Source organism: Chlorocebus sabaeus, unplaced genomic scaffold, assembly GCF_047675955.1.
Source record: "Chlorocebus sabaeus isolate Y175 unplaced genomic scaffold, mChlSab1.0.hap1 unalloc_scaffold_1471, whole genome shotgun sequence".
In the NCBI taxonomy this organism is placed as follows: domain Eukaryota; kingdom Metazoa; phylum Chordata; class Mammalia; order Primates; family Cercopithecidae; genus Chlorocebus; species Chlorocebus sabaeus.
In genome coordinates, this window is record NW_027327270.1 from 1 (window position 1) to 8,655 (window position 8,655).

Below are 8,655 nucleotides of genomic sequence, written 5' to 3' on the forward strand. Positions count from 1 at the left end.
GTATCTCTGTCTGTCTCTCTCTCGCTCTCGCTATCTCCCACCTTCTCTTTCTTTGCCAAAAGAGCTCAAGTACCTCTAATGTAATCCAGTACCAAGGCCTCAATTCTTAACTTTAGACACCCCAGATTTGATCTTCCCACAGAATGCTGTACAGAAGTGGTGAGTTGATTTCTGGACTTGGATACCTCAGAGATACTACATAATAATAAAGATACCACCCTAAAATCTGGGGTTGCTTCTCCCTCGAGTGTCTCAAAAAAATCATACCTCTGTTCACCTAGGATGCTGGGAGGGTTTTCTCAATGTGCCTCTGCCCGTGTCCTAAAGGACCTGGGACCAAGCCCTGTCCGTTCTGTCTCAAATCTGTATCTGCAAGCACTTCTCAAATCTGTATCTGAAAGCACTTCAAAGAACCACTGGCTCTGTGAAAATATCCCAGAAGTGGCTTCGGCCTCTTGGCTAGGAGGCCTAAGCCTGCTGAGACCTTGCCTGCCCAGGATTCTGTGTGAACAAAAGTGCCTCTGCTGAGAGCTGGGATCCTCGGGACCATGCTTGCTAGCGCTGGATGAGTCTCCGGAAGGATGCACGGGACTCCGCAAAGCTGACCTCTCCCAACGAGGTCAAAGGCATCCCTGTGCATTGGCCCGAGGCCTCCAACGTACATCACCCGTCACCATCACCATCACCATCACCATCACCATCACCATCACCGTCAGCATCCTGGCGAGCCTGCCCGAGGCCCCAACTACCGGGAGACACTTGGGAGCCCGGCCTTCCTCGGTTAAAGTCCAAAGGGACGGCGACTTCCATCCACCAGGTCTCCACTGAACTGCGAAGATGCGGAGCGTAGGGCAGAGAGGGGACGTGGAGGGGAGACGTCCTGACAGGCGATGAGTTCCCTAGGCTCTGGCGACCCCAACCACGACCCACGGTCCCGGGCACCCGTGGGACACCATCGCTTTTTCCCTTCCTCTGTCCACAGCCGCCCCCACCCCATCCCATCCCCCACCCCACGCACACGCGCTGGAGGTTACAAAACCACACGGCGTGAATAGAGCCTGACGGAGTGAGAGAGACCATTTCACGAGTCGGGGGGTGGGTCGGGGGGTGGGGGGGGGGTTCTGTAGAGAGCCCGATTCTCCCTCGTGGGTGGCTACAGGCTAGAAATGAATCTCGCTTCTTGGGCGGAGGGGCTTCCTTAGGCAGTCACGTTTCCGGGAGTATCTCTCAAACCCTCCCTTGAGGCCACAAAATAGATTCCACCCCACCCCTCGACGTTTCCCTGTTTTCCCGGGTGCTGGACGTATCCTGTCAAGAGACCCGAGGGTGACTCGTTGCGTTAAACACCTTGATTGGCTTTGTGAGTTTGTTTCTGAGATGCGGTCTCGCTCTGTCCCCCCGACTGGAGTGCAGTGGCATGATCTCAGCTCACTGCAACCTCTGCCTCCCGGGTCCCAGCGATTCTCCTGCCTTCAGCGGCACCATGCCCGGCTCCTCTTTTAATTTGTAGTAGACACGGGGTTTCGCCCTGTTTCACTGCCTTTCACTGTAGAGTCTCGATAAGAGCCACACCTCGTTCTGTGCCACAGAATGACTTCTTTATCATGCCGACTCTGGAAAGCCCGGCCCCTTGTGATCCATTTCAAACCGAGAGTCACCTCATGTTTGGAAAGCGGATCCGCTCCCAAGTTCGGTGGAGGGATGTGACATATGTAGGACGAGGGACTCTCTTTCTTCTGAGTCGGTCTGCACGGTGGGGCCTAGGGCTGGAGCTCTCTCTGTGCGGACCGCTGGCTCCCTCTGCCTGGGGTTCCATCGGCCCCACCCTAGAACGAGGGCCTTGGCAGACTCTGGCCCTTCCTGGCCCTTAAGTCGCTGTCAGAAACCCCATCTCGCGCTCGGATGTCCTGAATGACTGTGGCTTGCGCCTCTCTGGAAACATTTGAAATCTATCCTCTACGCGTGGCCACCTAAAACCACAGGAGCTTGGGACACACGGCCGCCATCCACCTCACTGGTTTTGGGAGAGAATGCTGAAAGTCTCTTGCCGACTCTCTCTCTCTTGACTTGAGTTCTTCACGGGCGTCTGGTTAAGACGCAGTGAGACCAGATGTGTGAACTCAGGCCGGGTGCTGGTGGCTCACGCCTGTAACCCCAACACTTTGGGAGGCCGAGGCCATCCATAGGATCCCTTAGAGGAATCCCCTAACCCCGGGGAAGTTGAGGCTGCAGTGAGCCATAATGGTGTCAGTGCACTCCAGCCTGGGCGAAAGACAGAGCGAGACCCTGTCACAGACAGACAGACAGACAGACAGACAGACAGACAGACAGACACGCAGGCAGGCAGGCAGGCAGGCAGGTAGACAGCAGCTGTATTATGTTCTTCTCAGGGTGGGAAGCAAAAATAACAGCAGACAGCACTTAACGTTTCTGTTGTTGTTCTTGTTTTGGACGGAGTTTTCACTCTTGTTGCCCACGCTGGAGTGCAATGGCCACCATCTCGAGGGATCCGCCTGCCCTCGGCCTCCCAAAGTGCGGGGATGACAGGCGTGAGCGTACCGCACCCGGCTCCCCCCCCCCCCCCCCATCCGCCCCCCAACCACCACCGCTTGTCTTCCGGACAGTTTTACGGCACAGTGTTTGGTTGGCCTGCTTACATTCATTCTACATAGAAATTTAGGATGTCAGCTTCTGGCCTCATGGACTCCGAGCTGAGGAGTCCCCTGGTCTGTCTATCACAGGACCGTACACGTAAGGAGTAGAAAAACCGCAACGTTCAAAATCAGTAATTTTGTGATACAGAAATACACGGATTCACCCAAAACACGGAAACTTTTACAAATTGTCTTTGTTAGTCCTGATGTCTGTGTCAGTGATTCTTTTAGGTTTGGACCTTGACCGAGAGAATTTCCAGTCGGTCTCTCGTCTCTCGTCTCTCGTCTCTCGTCTCTCGTCTCCGGACGGACAGAAGTTCCAGATGATCCGATGGGTGGGGGGGGTCTTAGGCTGTGTGCCCCCAGGGGCCCTGGTCGATTAGTTGTGGGGATCGCCTGGGAGGGCGCGGTGACCCACTGTGCTGTGGGGGCCTCCATCCTTCCGCCTCCCGCCTCCCCCTCCAGGCGATCCCAATTCATTCCAGGCTGACAGTCTCATTGGCAGACGTCGGGCATCACCTAGCGGCCACTGTTACTCTGAAAATGGAGGCCTCAACAGAGGAAGGAAGCTCAGGCCGCCTGCGCACAGCCTGGGGCAACTGTGTCTTCTCCACCGCCCCCGCCCCCACCTCCAAGCTCCCCCCTTCTTGGTTGCCTAGGAAATGGCCACTTTGACGACTGGGCCGGAGTGACCTTTGATCAGGCAGCATAAGTAAGTAAATCAATCAATCAATCAATACATAAATGTAAATACAATACAATTTATGTATTGTATTATGTACAATAAAGTAGTACGGGCGTGGTGGCTCACGCCTGTCCTCCCAGCACTTTGGGAGGCCGAGGCGGGCAGATCACCTGAGGTCGGCAGTTCGAGACCAGCCTGACCCACATGGAGAAACCCCGTCTCTACTGAAAATACCAAATTAGCGGGGCGCAGTGGCACATGCCTGTAATCCCAGCTACTCGGGAAGGGAAACTGAGGCAGGAGAATTGCTTGAACCTGGGAGGCGGAGATCGCAGTGAGGCGAGATGGCGCCATTGCGCTCCAGTCTGAGCAACAGGCGCGAAACTGCGTCTCAAAAAAAAAGCAAAAAACAAAAAAGCAAACCAAAACACAAACAAACTAACAAACACACAAAAAAACACCATTCTCTGTGAAACTGCTTTGTAGTGTGTGTATTCGTCTCACAGAGTTAAACCTTTCTTTTGAATCAGCAGGTTGGAAGGATGTTTTTGTAGAATCTGTCTATGTACATTTAGGAGACCCTTGTGTCGTATGGTGAAAAAATCTTATGTTTTCAGATAAAAACGAGAGAGAAGGTCTTCATGAAACAGCTTTCTGTTGTGTGGATTCCTCATACAGAGTTAAAACTGCCTTTGGATTCAGCAGTTTGGAAGCAGCATGGACATTTGGGAGCCCATTGGGGCCTATTGTGAGAAAGCGAACATCCCCACCCCAGAAATAATAAAGCAGCTCTCTATGATACTGCTTTGTGATGTGTGGATTCATGCCACAGAATTACAACAAATTTTTGATTTAGGAGGTTTGAAGCAGTCTTTCTGTAGAATCCGCGAATATGCCTTTGGGAGCCCATTGAGGCCTACTGTGAAAAACCGAATATCCCCAAATGAAAACTAGAAAGAAGCTGTCTCTGAAACTGCTTTGTGGTGTGTGGATTCATCTCACAGAGTGAAACCTTTCTTTTGATATACCAGGTTGGAAGCGCCCCTTTTGTAGAATCTACAAAAGGGCATTTGGGAGCTGTTTGAGGCCTAGGGTGAAAAACAGAAAATCGGTAGATAAAAACTAACAAGAAGCTATCTGCAAAACTGCTTTGCGATGTGTAGATTCCTCTGACAGAGTTACATCTTTCTGTTGATTCAGCAGATTGGAAGCATTTTGGGGGGGGTGTGTGTGTGTGTGTGTGTGTGTGTGTGTGTGTGTGTGTGTGTTTTGACAGAGTCTCACTCTGTCCCCCAGGCTGGAGTGCAGTGACACCATCTCGGCTCGCTGCAACCTCTGCCTCCCAGTTGAAGGGATTCTCCTGCCTCAGCCTCCCAAGTAGTTGGGGTTACAGGCACCCGCTACCAGGCCCGGCTAATTTTTTGTATTCTTGGTAGAGATGGGGTTTCATCGTTTTGGCCAGGCTGGTCTTGAACTCCTGACCTCAGGTGATCCACCCACCTCTGCCTCCCAAAATGCTGGGATGACAGGCGTGAGCCACTGCACGCGGCCGATTGGAAGCAGTTTTTTGGCAGAATCTTCAAAGGGACATTTGGGAGCCCTTTGTGGCTTATGGTGACACTGAACATCCCCAGATGAAAACGAGAAAAAATGCTACTGGTGAAACTGCTTCTTGACGTGTGGATTCACCTCGAACGGATACATCTGTTGAACCAGGAGGTTGGAAACACGCTTTCTGTAGAATCTGTGAAGGGACATTTGGAAACCCATTGAGGCCTACGTTGAAAAACAGAATATCCACAGATTGAAACAAGAAAGACGCTATCTGTCAAATTGATTCGTGATGCGCAGATTGATCTCTCAGCGATAAACCATTCTTTTGATTCATCATGTTAGAAACACTTTTTTTTGGCAGTCTCTCTGAACGGATTTTTGGGAGCCCCTTTAGGCCTATGGCGAATAACCAAATATTCCCAGATAAAAATGAGAAAGAATGTATTTGAGAAACTGCTTTGCGATGTGTGGACTCATCCTAAAGAGTTACACCTTTCTTTTGATTAGGCGGGTTGGAGACGCTCTCTTTGTAGAGATTCCAAAGGGACGTGTGGGAGCCCTTGAGGCCTATGGTGACAAACTGAATATCCCCAGACAAAGACCAGAGAGAATATTTCATTGAATCTGCTTCGTGATGTCTGGATTTATCTGCCAGCGCAGAACGTATTCTTTGTTTGTTTGTGTGTGTGTGTGTGAGTCAGCAGGTTGGAAATGCTCTTTTTGTTGAGTGTGTGGGAAGACATTTCCAAGCCCATTAATTCCGGTTGTCCAAACCAGATTGTCCCCCCGAGAAAAGCCATGAAGAAGCGAAACGATCTGTGAAACTGCTTTGCGTGACTGGATGCATCTCACAGAGTTAAACCTTTCTTTTGATTCACGTGTTGGAAACACGCTTTCTCTAGAATTTGCCAAGGCATATTTGGGAGCCCATGGAGGCCTATGTTGAAAAATCAAATATCCCCAGAGAAGCAGTAGAAAGAAGCTATCTGTGAATTGGCTTTGTGAGATGTGGATTCATCTCACAGAGTTAAACCCGTGTTTCGGTTCAGCAGGTTGGAAACACTTCTGTGGTAGAATCTGCAAAAGGATATTTGGGACTCCTTTGAGGCCAATGGTGGAAAAGCACATATTTCCTGATAACAGCTAGAAGGAAGCTACCTGAGAAACTGCTTTGTGTGTGGATTCCTCGCACAGAGGTACAACTGTATTTGGACTCAGCGGATTGGAAGCACTCTTTTAGTAGAATCTGTGAAAATAATGTGGGCTGCAATTGAGGCCTAGGGTGAAAAACAGATTATCCCCAGATAAAAACTGAAGAGAGCCTATGTGTGAAACGGTTTTGTAATGTGGGGATTCCTCTCACAAAGTGAAAGCGTTCTTTTGATACGTCGGTTTGGAAATATTCTTCTTAAGGGAATCGGCGAAGGGACTTTGGGAGCCCCTTGAAACCTGTGGAGAAAAACCGACACTCCCCAGAGAAAAACCAGAAATAAACTATCATCGGGACTGATTAGTGATCTGTGGATACATGTTACAGAGTTAAACTTTTCTTTGGATTCAAAATGTTGGAAACACTGTGTTTGCAGAATCTCTGAAGAAAGGACATTGCAAAGACCATTGAGGCCCAAGGGGAGGTCTCTCACTCTCTCTCTCTCTCTCTCTCTCTCTCTCTCTCTCTCTCTCTCTCTGTTTCTCACTGTGTCTCTCTGTCCGTCTCAAAAAATAAGAAAGGATGGATACATGCATACATACATACATACATGCATGCATGCATGCATGCATGCATACATACAATTAAAAATTAGGAAGAAAATAAAATGAATAACTCGGCCCGGCGCGGTGGCTCAAGCCTGTCATCCCAGCGCTTTGGGACGCCGGGGGCGGTGGATCGCTGGATCACGAGGTGGTCAGATCAGCAGGGCCAGTATGGTGAAACCCCGTCCGTCTCCAGTCAAAAGACCAAAAATTAGCCGGGCATGGTCGTGCGCGTCTGTAATCTCAGCTACTCGGGAGGCCGAGCTGAGGCAGGAGAATCGCTTGAACCTGGGAGGCGGAGGTTGCAGTGAGCCGAGATCGCGCCGCTGTACACCAGCCTGGGCGAGAGAGCGAGGCAACCTCTCCAAAAAATACTACTACTACTAATAAATTAATACATAAACGAATAAAAATGAAAGTAAAATAAAAAATAAAACTAAAAAGGACAAGGAAAAGGAAATAATTAAAAAGTGAGTTTCCGGGAAGAGAGGGAAGAAAAAAAAAAGGAAAGAAAAAAGACAACAGTCCCACAGTGACATAAACATATGCCTCTCGCCTTTCGAGGCGTCAGTGATGCTACGAATGATGCGTAATGTTTTTTTTTAACTTCCTTTTATGTTATTCTCGTTTATTGTTTGACACGAGCCTCGGAGGCCCTCCCTCCCTCCGTCCCACTCCCTCGTTGCCCAGACAACTTCAGGAGACAGGCCCTGGCTGGGCCAGATTGTTCTTCTCTTTGAGCAGTTGTTTCCCTGTCTTTCTTCGTGTCTTTAACCCGTGTGGACTCTTCTGCTCGGATTTCACAGATGGCAGCTCCACTTCCGGCCTTGTTGTTTAGTGGGGGCTTTCCTGATTCTCCCCGCATGTAGTGAAAGCAGAGAGATTCGCCTCTCCCACTCCCCCCCTCTCTTTCTTTGTTGCTTTCTTGCTTTTTCTTTCTGTCTCTTTCTATCTTTCTGTCATGCTTTCTTGCTGTCTTGTTTTCTTGCTTTCTTGCTTTGCCTTTCTTCCTGTCTGTCTTTCCTCTGTCTTCTTTTTTTCTTTCTTCTCTCGTCTTTCTTTCTCGCTGTTTTTCTCCCTCTCTCTCTCTTTCTTCTTTCTTTCTTTCTTTCTTTCTCTCTTTCTTTCCTTCTTTCTCTCTTTCTCTTTTTCTCTTTCTTTCTCTCTCTCTTTCTTTGTCTGTCTTCCTTCCTTCCTTCCTTCCTTCCTTCCTTCCTTCCTTCCTTCCTTCCTTTCTTTCTTCCTTTCTTCCTTTCTTTCCTTCATTTTCTCTCTCTCTCTCTCCCAGCCTCTGAAAGTGCTGGGATCACAGGCGTCAGCCACCGTGCCTGGCCTATTTGCTCATGTTATTTTATTTTTTATGTATTTATTTTCATCTATTCATTCATGTGTATAAATACAAATATTTTCTTTCTTTCTTTCTTTTTTTATGTATGTATGTATGTATGTATGTATGTATGTATTTATTTATTTATTTATTCATTTTTTTTTTTTTTTTTTTTTTTTTTTTTTGAGACGGAGTCTCGCTCTGTCGCTCAGGCTGAAGTGCAGTGGCCGGATCTCAACTCACTGCAAGCTCCGCCTCCCGGCTTCACGCCATTCTCCTGCCTCAGCCTCCCAAGTAGCTGGGACTACAGGCACCCGCCACCTCGCCCGGCTAGTTTGTTTTTTGGATTTTTCAGTAGAGACGGGGTTTCACCATGTTAGCCGGGATGGTCTCGATCAAGACAAATATTTTCATCTGTTTTGATGTATTTTTATATCTCATATTTAGCTAAAAATGCAAATATTTATGCTGTTATTTGTCTTTTCTTTCTTTCTCTCCTTTGTGTTTTTCTTCCCTTCTTTCTTTCTCTGTCTCCCTCTCTATGTTTTCCTCCCTCCCTCCCTCCCTCCCTCCCTGCCTCCCTCCCTTTCTCTCTTGTTCGTTTCTCTTCCGTGCTTTCTTTATTTCTTTTATTCCGTTTCTGTCCTTCTTTTCTGTTTCCTCTGTTTCTTTTTCCCTTC